We start from the raw sequence: 13,768 nt of genomic DNA on the forward strand, positions 1-13,768 counted from the left end.
TCTCCTCCTCTCTCTCTCTAGAGAGTCCATCAGTCCTCCTTCTCCTCCTCTCTCTCTCTCTCTAGAGATAAGTCCTCCTTCTCCTCCTCTCTGTCTCTAGAGATAGAGTCCATCAGTCCTCATTCTCCTCCTCCTCTCCTCTTCCTCTCCTTCCTCCTCCTCCTCCTCCTCCTCTCGAGATATAGTCCATCAGTCTCTCTCCCACTCCTCCTCCTCCTCCTCCTCCTCCTCTCTCTGTATAGAGATATAGTCCTTCAGTCCCATTCCTCCTCCTCTCCTCTCCTCTCTTCCTCTCTAGAGATATAGTCCGTCAGCCTCTCCTCTCCTCTCTCCTCTCCTCTCCTCTCCTCTCCTCTCCTCTCCTCTCCTCTCCTCTCCTCTCCTCTCCTCTCCTCTCCTCTCCTCTCCTCTCCTCTCCTCTCCTCTCCTCTCCTCTCCTCTCCTCTCCTCTTCTATCCATCGCTCTGTATAACATGAAACAGGTTACATTATAGATGACCTGGTGTCCGTTGTTCCATGTATAGAGAGCTCTCTCTCTGGGGTTGTAGTCCATCATGGAGATGTGAGAGTACTGGTTGTGGAAGGGGATGTCTGTGTACTCATAGCTGGAGGAGTTAGTGTGGTAAGCAAAGTGGACCTTGGCTCCGGCCAGATGGGAGTTGGTGACGTACAGGGTACCACAGATCATGAAGGTCTCCCCTGCACTGCGTTTAGGAAACCCTGTGTCCCAACTCTGGAGAATGTTGAGCGAATGAGGATCCAACCGACTGACCTGGAGAGAGGGAGGGAGGGGGTGAGGGAGGGGGGAGGGAGGGAGGGTGGGGGGAGGGAGAGAGGAGGGAGGGGGTGAGGGAGGGGGAGGGAGGGAGGGAGGGGGGAGGGGGGAGGGAGAGAGGAGGGAGGGAGGGGGGAGGGAGAGAGGAGGGAGGGAGGGAGGGAGGGAGGGAGGGAGGGAGGGAGGGAGGGAGGGAGATAAAAGAAAGAGAGAGATGTGACCTGGGACACACTCACACACACCCTTCCTACCAATATGTTAGAGGTGTAGACTACCTACCAGTATGTTAGCGGTGTAGACTACCTACCAGTATGTTAGAGGTGTAGACTACCTACCAGTATGTTAGAGGTGTAGACTACCTACCAGTATGTTAGAGGTGTAGACTACCTACCAGTATGTTAGAGGTGTAGACTACCTACCAGTATGTTAGAGGTGTAGACTACCTACCAGTATGTTAGAGGTGTAGACTACCTACCAGTATGTTAGAGGTGTAGACTACCTACCAGTATGTTAGAGGTGTAGACTACCTACCAGTATGTTAGAGGTGTAGACTACCTACCAGTATGTTAGAGGTGTAGACTACCTACCAGTATGTTAGAGATGTAGACTACCTACCAGTATGTTCCCAGCGTTAGGTATGGAGGTGTAGACTGCCCAGAAGCCAGTCTCATCAGCCATCAGGTCTATATCAGAAGACCCCCCCCAGCTGTAGGGGAAGGTGTTGTTGTAACCCGCTCCACTCAGACTCCTCTGGAGCACCACACTACGGGAACGGAAGTGGTACTGCACCTACAGGACAGAACAAGGGGACAGAGAGAGGACAGGGGAGACAGAGAGAGGACAGGGGGACAGAGAGAGGACAGGGGAGACAGAGAGAGGACAGGGGGACAGAGAGAGGACAGGGGAGACAGAGAGAGGACAGGGGAGACAGAGAGAGGACAGGGGAGACAGAGAGAGGACAGGGGGGACAGAGAGAGGACAGGGGGGACAGAGAGAGAGGGGTGTCAGGGGAGACAGAGAGAGAGGCCTGTGCTCGTGCCGGTCTGCACATGCATGGGTGTGTGTGTGTGTGCGTAGTGTAGCATACCAGTATGTTGCTCTGGTGTTTGTTGTAGTACAGTGATCCGTTGTAGACCACATGACCTGTCCCGGCCCAGGGGTGAGGTAATAGGTGCTGGACAAAGTTCTGTCCTCTAGTGAAGTCTCCCATGGTCCTGTACTCTAATACACGCCTCCCCTTATAGTAACCATCCATAGACCACACCTAGAGAGAGAGAGAGGAGAGAGAGAGGAGAGAGAGAGAGAGAGAGTGTGAGAGAGAGTGAGAGAGAGAGAGAGAGACAGAGAGAGAGCTCAAAGACATTGCTCCTGCATTTTTAACAAAAAATATAGATTTAGAGTTAGATAAAGTAGGATTTTTTGGCAGGGACATATACAGGATGCTACCCTCCACAACATAACCTTCATTCCAAACCAAAACTCCAAACCTACAACCTGATTTTGGACGGAATTACCTGGAAAGCTTTCTACTACCAAGGATTACTTTTCTCAAACTATACAGCAAATGCTCTGGCAAACAAACAGAAACCTGAAAACACCATCCAACCTGGAACAGAGTGAGTAATGTTTAGTATGAAGCTATTTTTCACTTTCAAAAACCAAGAAGAAAAATACATTACAATGATATATTTTATTTTATAAGGACTGAATGCTAAGGCTACCAAGCCTAAACTTGCTTTTACAAAGAGATACAATTTCAATTAGCACTGACGTGTGAAGTGAGAGGTGTCAAAGCCCCTGAGCCCAACAATGGCAGGAGAGTCGTACAGTCTACCCCAACCAAATGGAGAGGCCTTAGAAGCACCCCCCCACTGTTCAGAGGTCATTAAAATATAGTACCCTCTGAATGTAAAAAACGACAAGACACGAAAAGAGTACAAATTGAAACTTCTTTTGGGGAAGCAGGAGACACTTTTTGCTGATTTGTATAAAAATGGGAACATAAGCAACCTTATCTTCCACACAGACCATCCCCTGGCATGGCACAGTGCTATACTAGCACACTACCCCTCTGTTAAGAGGGGGGGTGTTAGCGACGGGTGGAAACTCAGGATACTGGACAACGAGGACTCTGAGTCGTCTAATATTAATCTCTATAAATCTGGAACCATTTTGGTTCAAGGCAACACCAAACAGTTCCAGCTGGACTTTCACCTAATCAAAGAAATAGGTCAGCAGGAGAAGCTCTCCCTTGAGAAAGATACCCCTACCCCGAGCGGGTCAGACCAGACCTCTTCATTAAATAACCCCACAGAGCAACCCCAAGCAGAAAGTCAACTTCCCAGCACAGAGTACTACTCCCTCATTGAAATGAAGGATAAATTCACCCAGCTGGAGGTAAGGCAGGTGGAGCTGGAACAGCAGGTGAACACACTCCAGTCAGCACAGACCCAGACAACAGTCACGCACAACAACACCCCCTTAACTAGACCTGGAGAGCTGCAGGTAGAGAGAGACATGTCTGCACTCTGGACTGTGGTGAGACAACATCAACAGGAGAAAGAGCAGGAGCAGGAGAAGAACAGAGCACTAGAGGAGAGGATCAGAGTGCTGGAGGAGAAGGTGAGAACGATGATGGGTGACATAGAACAACCCATTAGAGAGCTGGCCACCCCCGCAGAGAAGCCAGCAGAACAGCCCACCTCAGATCCTGGCCAAAGTCTCGACACCGCAGCAGAACAGTACACCCTAGACCCTGACCATAGCCTCAACATCACACACAGACAAACAAATGAAGAACCCCAAGCCCAGGGGATCCCAACCCCTCTGAGCAACCCCCCAGTCAGACACCCTGATAGCCCTCATGACGACCCCCCCACATCCACTGAGGACATACACAAGCAACAGATTGTACTCCTTATGGACTCAAACGGGAAATACATACAAGAAAATAAACTTTTTCCAAAACACACAGTGTCTAAACTCTGGTGTCCAAACACCCAGCGCGCCCTAGACCTTCTGTCTGAGGACCGACTAGGATCACCCAGCCACATAATAATACACACAGGCACAAACGACCTGAGAACACAGCAGGAAAGGGTGGCCACATCACTCAAGGGAGTGATAGAAAAAGCTTATTCTACTTTCCCCAACGCACAAGTGGTTGTCTCAACCCTGTTACCACGAAAAGACTTCCACCCTGCTACCATACAGCGGGTAAACGCAAGTATTTCCTGTGACTGTGCATCAAAACCAAATGTCTACCTGGTCCACCACTCCACCCTGGATGTGAACAGCCTTTATGACCAGGTACACCTTTACAAGGCAGCAGTGCCCACCTTCGCCCGGACCATAAAGGATATCGCCCTCAACCGCAGACCCAACACCTCACACAGGAGCAACAGATCAACAGACACCCCGCCCAGACCAGCGAGACACTCTCCCAGACCTGCGGGACCCCCCCCAGGACCTACACATAGAGGACCCCAGCAGAGAGGACCTACATCCAGACCACAGCACCATCAACCACATCTACACCCCCACCAATTAACTCCCCCCCAAGTCAACCATGCCCACACCCCATTTAGGCGCCCTCAGATCAGACCTATGCCCCTCCTACCCACCCCAAGCCCCCCACTCCCACAAAGAGGGCCTCAACATGAAAGTCACACATACGCCCAGGCCGTGAGCAGGCAAACAGGCCCAACACCCACTCTTACACTAGTCCAAGCCAATGGCATGTACCAGATGCTCAGCAGGCTCTGCTCACAATTACTGGCCTGAGGCCAAACCACACAACCAACAACATTAGACACTTTATGGAACACAAAGCCTTCACTATTTCATCCTGGAATATCCAAGGCCTGAGGTCATCTGCCTTTGGCCTAAAGAGCAGGAATCTGGACTTCACCAAAGAAATCGGAAATACAGACATTGTCATCCTACAAGAAACATGGTATAGAGGAGACGGACCCACTGGTTGCCCTCTAGGTTACAGAGAGCTGGTAGTCCCATCCACCAAACTACCAGGTGTGAAACAGGGAAGGGGCTCAGGGGGTATGCTAATTTGGTATAGAGCAGACCTAACTCACTCTATTAAATTAATCAAAACAGGAACATTTTACATTTGGTTAGAAATTCAAAAGGAAATGATCTCAACTGAGAAAAATGTCCTCCTGTGTGCTACCTATATCCCCCCACTAGAATCCCCATACTTTAATGAAGACAGTTTCTCCATCCTGGAGGGGGAAATCAATCATTTCCAGACCCAGGGACATGTACTAGTCTGTGGCGACCTAAATGCCAGAACTGGACAAGAACCTGACACCCTCAGCACACAGGGGGACAAACACCTACCTGGAGGTGACAGCATTCCCTCCCCCATATGCCCCCCTAGGCACAACTACGACAACATAACCAACAAAAACGGGTCACGACTCCTGCAGCTCTGTCGCACACTGGGTATGTACATAGGCAATGGTAGGCTTCGAGGGGACTCCCATGGTAGGTACACCTATAGCTCATCTCTTGGCAGTAGTACTGTAGACTACTTTATCACTGACCTCAACCCAGAGTCTCTCAGAGCGTTCACAGTCAGCCCACTGACACCCCTATCAGACCACAGCAAAATCACAGTCTACTTGAACAGAGCAATACTCAATCATGAGGCATCAAAGCCAAAGGAACTGAATAATATTAAGAAATGCTATAGATGGAAGGAAAGTAGTGTTGAAACCTACCAAAAAACAATTAGGAAACAACAAATTCAATCCATTCTAGACAACTTCCTGGACAAAACGTTCCACTGTAATAGTGAAGGTGTAAACTTGGCAGTAGAAAACCTAAACAGTATATTTGACCTCTCAGCTTCCCTATCAAATCTAAAAATCTCTAACAGAAAACCAAAGAAAAGTAATAACAGTGATAAATGGTTTGATGAAGAATGCAAAAACCGAAGAAAGAAATTGAGAAACCTATCCAACCAAAAACATAGAGACCCAGAAAACCTGAGCCTACGCCTTCACTATGGTGAATCACTAAAACAATACAGAAATACACTACGGAAAAAGAAGGAACAGCATGTCAGAAATCAGCTCAATGTAATTGAAGAATCCATAGACTCTAACCACTTCTGAGAAAATTGGAAAACACTAAACAAACAACAACACGAAGAGCTATCTATCCAAAACGGAGATGTATGGGTAAACCACTTCTCCAATCTTTTTGGCCCTATAACAGAGAACAAACAGCAAAAAAATATACATGATCAAATGCAAATCTTAGAATCAACTATTAAAGACTACCAGAACCCACTGGATTCTCCAATTACATTGAATGAACTACAGGACAAAATACAAACCCTCCAACCCAAAAAGTCCTGTGGTGTTGATGGTATCCTCAATGAAATGATAAAATATACAGACCACAAATTTCAATTAGCTATACTTAAACTCTTTAACATCATCCTTAGTTCTGGCATCTTCCCCAATATTTGGAACCAAGGACTGATCACCCCAATCCACAAAAGTGGAGACAAATTTGACCCCAATAACTACCGTGGGATATGCGTCAACAGCAACCTTGGGAAAATCCTCTGCATTATCATTAACAGCAGACTAGTTCATTTCCTCAGTGAAAACAATGTACTGAGCAAATGTCAAACTGGCTTTTTACCAAATTACCGTACGACAGACCACGTATTCACCCTGCACACCCTAATTGACAAACAAACAAACCAAAACAAAGGCAAAGTCTTCTCATGCTTTGTTGATTTCAAAAAAGCTTTTGACTCAATTTGGCATGAGGGTCTGCTATACAAATTGATGGAAAGTGGGGTTGGGGGAAAAACATACGACTTTATAAAATCCATGTACACAAACAACAAGTGTGCGGTTAAAATTGGCAAAAAACACACACATTTCTTTCCACAGGGCCGTGGGGTGAGACAGGGATGCAGTTTAAGCCCCACCCTCTTCAACATATATATCAACGAATTGGCGAGGGCACTAGAACAGTCTGCAGCACCCGGCCTCACCCTACTAGAATCTGAAGTCAAATGTCTTCTGTTTGCTGATGATCTGGTGCTTCTGTCACCAACCAAGGAGGGCCTACAGCAGCACCTAGATCTTCTGCACAGATTCTGTCAGACCTGGGCCCTGACAGTAAATCTCAGTAAGACAAAAATAATGGTGTTCCAAAAAAGGTCCAGTTGCCAGGACCACAAATACAAAATTCCATCTAGACACCGTTGCCCTAGAGCACACAAAAAACTATACATACCTCGGCCTAAACATCAGCGCCACAGGTAACTTCCACAAAGCTGTGAACGATCTGAGAGACAAGGCAAGAAGGGCCTTCTATGCCATCAAAAGGAACATACAATTTGACATACCAATTAGGATCTGGCTAAAAATACTTGAATCAGTTATAGAACCCATTGCCCTTTATGGTTCTGAGGTCTGGGGTCCGCTCACCAACCAAGAATTCACAAAATGGGACAAACACCAAATTGAGACTCTGCATGCAGAATTCTGCAAAAACATCCTCCGTGTACAACGTAAAACACCAAATAATGCATGCAGAGCAGAATTAGGCCAATACCGCTAATTATCAAAATCCAGAAAAGAGCCGTTAAATTCTATAACCACTTAAAAGGAAGCGATTCCCAAACCTTCCATAACAAAGCCATCACCTACAGAGAGATGAACTTGGAGAAGAGTCCCCTAAGTAAGCTTGTCCTGGGCCTCTGTTCACAAACACAAACAGACCCCACACAGCCCCAGGACAACAACAACAACAACAACAACAACACAATTAGACCCAACCAAATCATGAGAAAACAAAAAGAGAATTACTTGACACATTGGAAAGAACAAACAAAAAAACAGAGCAAACTAGAATGCTATTTGGCCCTAAACAGAGAGTACACAGTGGCAGAATACCTGACCACTGTGACTGACCCAAACTTAAGGAAAGCTTTGACTATGTACAGACTCAGTGAGCATAGCCTTGCTATTGAGAAAGGCCGCCGTAGGCAGACCTGGCTCTCAAGAGAAGACAGGCTATGTGCACACTGCCCACAAAATGAGGTGGAAACTGAGCTGCACTTCCTAACCTCCTGCCAAATGTATGACCATATTAGAGACACATATTTCCCTCAGATTACAGCGATCCACAAAGAATTCGAAAACAAACCCAATTTTGATAAACTCCCTTATCTACTGGGTGAAAAACCAGTGTGCCATCACAGCTGCAAGATTTTTGACCTGTTGCCACAAGAAAAGGGCAACCAGTGAAGAACAAACACCATTGTAAATACAACCCATATTTATGTTTATTTATTTTCCCATTTGTACTTTAACTATTTGCACATTGTTACTCCCTATTTGTTGTCGGGAGTGGTCGGGAGAGGTTGTGTTTTCTCTAGCAGGAGGTAAGCTTGGCTTCTTATATGGTGTTGAGTAAAGCTTAAACCATGTATTTAGATTGTAGGTAGGTAGTTGTAGTTAGGTATTGTAGGTAGTTTATTTAGGTAGTTATTGTAGGTTATTGTAGGTAATTATTGTAGGTAAGTAGGTAAGTATTGTATACGGCGGAGCCCGGCGAAGCACGAGGCTAGCTAACCCACTACCTGGACCAATAAAGCTAGCTAGCTAGCGGGTAGCTACTGGTAACTTTTAGCAACTGTGGATAGTTGTTTCCAATGTTATTTCACGCTTAAGAGTACCTGTAATTAAGCCAGCTAGCTACCTACCATTCAGCTGTTTTTCTAACCTCATTATCTGAGGCATTAACGTTAGGTAGTTAGTAGCTACTGTACTTAATTAAAGCTACTGATTGCAGAACAATGTCTTCTTGTCTGCCACCCAGACAGCTGGCGTCGGGTAAGTTTGGCTTTATACATAGCTTGGGCTTTTTTGAGTAAGGCTTAAACTATGTATTTAGATTGTAGTTAGGTATTGTAGGTAGGCATCGTGGGCTGTTGTGGGTAGTTATTGTAGGTTAGCATTGTATTCGGCGGTGCCGGGTGTAGCACGAAGCTAGCTAGCTAGCTAACTCACCTCCTGGACTAGCTGGCGAGTAGCTATTAGCAACGGTAGCAACTAGATACAATATCCTTTTAGCCAGCTACATTTGTTCGCAGCGCCGCCGTTTTTCAAACAAAGTCAACACAGCAGCCATTGCTAGCTAGCCAACACGACCAGCTAGCTGTACTGTAGCAGCTAAATACAATATATTTGTGCTAGCTAGCCAACGTTTAATTATTGCTGCGTTATGAAAGGAACTAGACACGGACACGAATTATCTGTTTAGTGTGTTAACACACTATTGGTAGTTTGTTGTAACCAAGTATTGGTGCTAAACTGTGTGTTATTGGATGCTAGCATGCTAGTTAGCTATGGCGTCATAGTTAGCTAGCTGAATAAAGTAAGTTGAGTCTATTCCTTGAAACATTGAACCGCTGTAGTTCACAACAATTCTAGTTTCTAAAGTGGAAGTTGGGAGAGTTTTTATTCGGGTGGTTCAGTGAAACAATTATAGTTTTTGAGGTGGAAGTTGGGTGAGTTATATTTGGGAGTTTTGGTGAGGGAGGCCCTACTCTCTCCTTTCCCAGATGTTTAGTTCATTTCATTCCGATCTCCTCTGCATTATTGTAGCCATTTGCTACAGCCTGTCAACTATGCCTCTGCCTATCCCTGTTCTCTCCTCTCCGCACAGGCTACACAAACGCCTCACACCGCGTGGCTGCTGCCTCTCTAACCTGGTGGTCCCTGCACGCACCCCACACCTGGAGTTCCAGGTCTCAGGCAGCCTCTGGAACTGCCGTTCTGCTGCCAACAAGGCTGACTTCATCCAAGCCTATGCTACCCTCCAGTCCCTCGACTTCCTGGCGCTGAAGGAAACATGGATTACCACTGAAAACACTGCTACTCCTACTGCTCTCTCCTCGTCTGACCATGTGTTCTCGCATACCCCGAGAGCATCTGGTCAGAGGGGTGGTGGCACAGGAATCCTCATCTCTCCCAAGTGGACATTCTCAATTTTTCCCCTAACCCATCTGTCTATCTCCTCATTTGAATTCCATGCTGTCACAGTCACTAGCCCATTTAAGCTTAATATCCTTGTCATCTATCGCCCTCCAGGTTCCCTTGGAGAGTTCATCAATGAGCTTGACGCCTTGATAAGTTCCTTTCCTGAGGATGGCTCACCCCTCACAGTTTTGGGGGATTTCAACCTCCCTACGTCTACATTTGACTCATTTCTCTCTGCCTCCTTCTTTCCACTCCTCTCCTCTTTTGACCTCACCCTCTCACCGTCCCCCCCTACTCACAAGGCAGGCAATACGCTTGACCTCATCTTTACTAGATGCTGCTCTTCTACTAATCTCACTGCAACTCCCCTCCATGTCTCCGACCACTACTTTGTATCCTTTTCTCTCTCGCTCTCCTCCAACACTACTCACTCTGCCCCTACACAGATGGTAATGCGCCGCCGCAACCTTCGCTCTCTCTCTCCCACTACTCTCTCCTCTTCCATCCTATCATCTCTTCCCTCTGCTCAATCCTTCTCCCTCCAATCTCCTGATTCTGCCTCCTCAACCCTCCTCTCCTCTCCTCCCTTTCTGCATCCTTTGACTCTCTGTGTCCCCTATCCTCCCGGCCGGCTCGGTCCTCCCCTCCAGCTCCGTGGCTTGATGACTCATTGCGAGCTCACAGAACAGAGCTCCGGGCAGCGGAGCGGAAATGGAAGAAAACTAAACTCCCTGCCGACCTGGCATCTTTTCACTCCCTCCTCTCTACATTTTCTTCATCTGTTTCTGCTGCTAAGGCCACTTTCTACCACTCTAAATTCCAAGCATCTGCCTCTAACCCTAGGAAGCTCTTTGCCACATTCTTCTCCCTGCTGAATCCCCCCCCCCCCCCCCCCTCCTCTCTCTCTGTGGATGACTTCGTCAACCACTTTGAAAAGGAGGTTGACGACATCCGATCCTCGTTTGTTAAGTCTAATGACACTGCTGGTCCTGCTCACACTGCCCTACCCTATGCTTTGACTTCTTTCTCCCCTCTCTCTCCAGATAAAATCTTGCGACTTGTGACTGCAGGCCGCCCAACAACCTGCCCGCTTGACCCCATCCCCTCCTCTCTTCTCCAGACCATCTCCGGTGACCTTCTCCCCTACCTCACCTCGCTGATCAACTCATCCTTGACCGCTGGCTATGTCCCTTCCGTCTTCAAGAGAGCGAGAGTTGCACCCCTTCTCAAAAAACCAACACTCGATCCCACTGATGTCAACAACTACAGACCAGTATCCCTTCTTTCTTTTCTTTGCAAAACTATTGAGCGTGCCGTCTTTAGCCAACTCTCTTGCTATCTCTCTCAGAATGACCTTCTTGATCCAAACCAGTCAGGTTTCAGGACTGGTCATTCAACTGAGACTGCTCTTCTCTGTGTCACGGAGGCTCTCCGCACTGCTAAAGCTAACTCTCTCTCCTCTGCTCTTGTCCTTCTAGACCTGTCTGCTGCCTTTGATACTGTGAACCATCAGATCCTCCTCTCCACCCTCTCCGAGCTGGGCATCTCCGGCGCGGCTCACTCTTGGATTGCGTCCTACCTGACCGGTCGCTCCTACCAAGTGGCGTTGCGAGAAGCTGTCTCCGCACCACGTGCTCTCACCACTGGTGTCCCCCAGGGCTCAGTTCTAGGCCCTCTCCTATTCTCCCTATACAACCTGTCACTTGGCTCTGTCATATCCTCACATGGCCTCTCCTATCATTGCTACGCTGACGATACACAACTAATCTTCTCCTTTCCCCCCTCTGATAACCAGGTGGCGAATCGCATCTCTGCATGTCTGGCAGACATATCAGTATGGATGACGGATCACCACCTCAAGCTGAACCTTGGCAAGACGGAGCTGCTCTTCCTCCCGGGGAAGGACTGCCCGTTCCATGATCTCGCCATCACGGTTGACAACTCCGTTGTGTCCTCCTCCCAGAGTGCGAAGAGCCTTGGCGTGACCCTGGACAACACCCTGTCGTTCTCCGCTAACATCAAAGCGGTGACCCGATCCTGTAGGTTCATGCTCTACAACATTCGGAGAGTACGACCCTGCCTTACACAGGAAGCGGCACAGGTCCTAATCCAGGCACTTGTCATCTCCCGTCTGGATTACTGCAACTCGCTGTTGGCTGGGCTCCCTGCCTGTGCCATTAAACCCCTACAACTCATCCAGAATGCCGCAGCCCGTCTGGTTTTCAACCTTCCCAAGTTCTCTCACGTCACCCCGCTCCTCCGCACACTCCACTGGCTTCCAGTTGAAGCTCGCATCTGTTACAAGACCATGGTGCTTGCCTATGGAGCTGTGAGGGGATCGGCACCTCTGTACCTTCAGGCTCTGATCAGTCCCTACACCCAAACGAGGGCATTGCGTTCATCCACCTCTGGCCTGCTGGCTCCCCTTCCTCTGCGGAAGCATAGTTCCCGCTCAGCCCAGTCAAAACTGTTCGCTGCTCTGGCACCCCAATGGTGGAACAAGCTCCCTCACGACGCCAGGACAGCGGAGTCACTCACCACCTTCCGGAGACATTTGAAACCCCACCTCTTTAAGGAATACCTGGGATAGGATAAAGTAATCCTTCTACCCCACCGCCCCCCCCAAAAAAAAAAAAAAAAAATAATAATACATATTGTAAAGTGGTTATCCCACTGGCTATAGGGTGAATGCACCAATTTGTAAGTCGCTCTGGATAAGAGCGTCTGCTAAATGACGTAAATGTAATGTAAATGTTACAACACTGTATATATACATAATATGACATTTGAAATGTCTTTATTCTTTTGAAACTTCTGAGTGTAATGTTTACTGTTAATATTTATTGTTTATTTCACTTTTGTTTACTATCTACTTCACTTGCTTTGGCAATGTTAACACACGTTTCCCATGCCAATAAAGCCCTTAAATTGAAATTGAATTGAATTGAGAGAGAGAGAGAGAGACTGCTTGATAAGGCCCAGCTCGGGTCGCCAAGCCACATAATCATACACACCGGAAGCAACGACCTGCGTGCTCAGCAGGAGAGGGTGGCGACTTCACATACGGGGAGTGATTGAGAAGGCCTCCGCAATCTTCCCCAACTCAAGGATCGTGATGTCAACCCTTCTACAGAGGAAGGACTTCCACCCTGCCACAATCCAAAGAATAAACGCCAGCCTCTCCCGGAACTTTGCCCTGCGACCCAATGTACACCTGGCCCACCATCCCACCCTCGATCTGGACTGTCTCGATGACCATGTTTACCTGTACAGGGAGACAGTCCCCATCCTTGCTAAGACTCTCAAGGACGTCGCTTTAAACCGCATCCCGACTTCTCCACCCCCCCGAGATCACCGAGACAACACCCCGGACCAGCACCCTGGATCCCACAGCCACGGCCACAGCACCACCAACCTCAAGGCCCACCACATCCAGCGCAGCACAGACCACCCCAGCCCAGCTTCAGACCCACCCAGACGAGGCCTAACACCCCCCTCCCCCCCACCGCAGACCCATACCTGGAGGAGCCACAGCCCGGCAGACAGAGCTATGCACAAGCTGTGAGAGGAGCAACTGGTCCAGCTCCCACCAACGAAATTAGTGACATCAAACAAATGCTGAATCTACTATGCTCATATGTGATAGGCTGAGGGTCATGGTAAGATGAGCACAAGAACTCCACCATCCTCACACTACATCCACCCAAGTGGCATGACACAAATACTATCTTAAATGATAAACAAATCAAATTTGCATAATAAGAGATTACCTTAATTGAAAAATCCTATTTTAATAGTTCTTGTTGGATTGTGAGTGGTAAAGAAAAAACAGTTATGAAGTCTTTTTACGTTGCATGTTGGAATTTACAAGGATTGAAGTCCTATGATTTTGGGCTAAAGAGCAGAAACCCAGACTTCCTTAAAGAAATTGATGATGTTGATATTGTAGAACTACAGGAAA

At 47.7% G+C, this 13,768-nt stretch overlaps 1 pseudogene across 1 annotated transcript; it reads right to left on the minus strand.

The window, feature by feature from the left end:
- Nucleotides 1-452: 452 nt before the first annotated feature.
- Nucleotides 453-13,066, minus strand: LOC311123690 (noelin-2-like; annotated as a pseudogene). Its single transcript has 4 exons — nucleotides 13,031-13,066; nucleotides 1,863-2,039; nucleotides 1,391-1,564; nucleotides 453-772 (listed from the first exon to the last, which is right to left on the minus strand). The product of its transcript is annotated as a noelin-2-like (transcript).
- Between the last annotated feature and the right edge of the window lie 702 nt (nucleotides 13,067-13,768).

Source organism: Coregonus lavaretus (genome assembly GCF_964263955.1).
Source record: "Coregonus lavaretus genome assembly, contig: HAP1_SCAFFOLD_7426, whole genome shotgun sequence".
NCBI lineage: Eukaryota > Metazoa > Chordata > Actinopteri > Salmoniformes > Salmonidae > Coregonus > Coregonus lavaretus.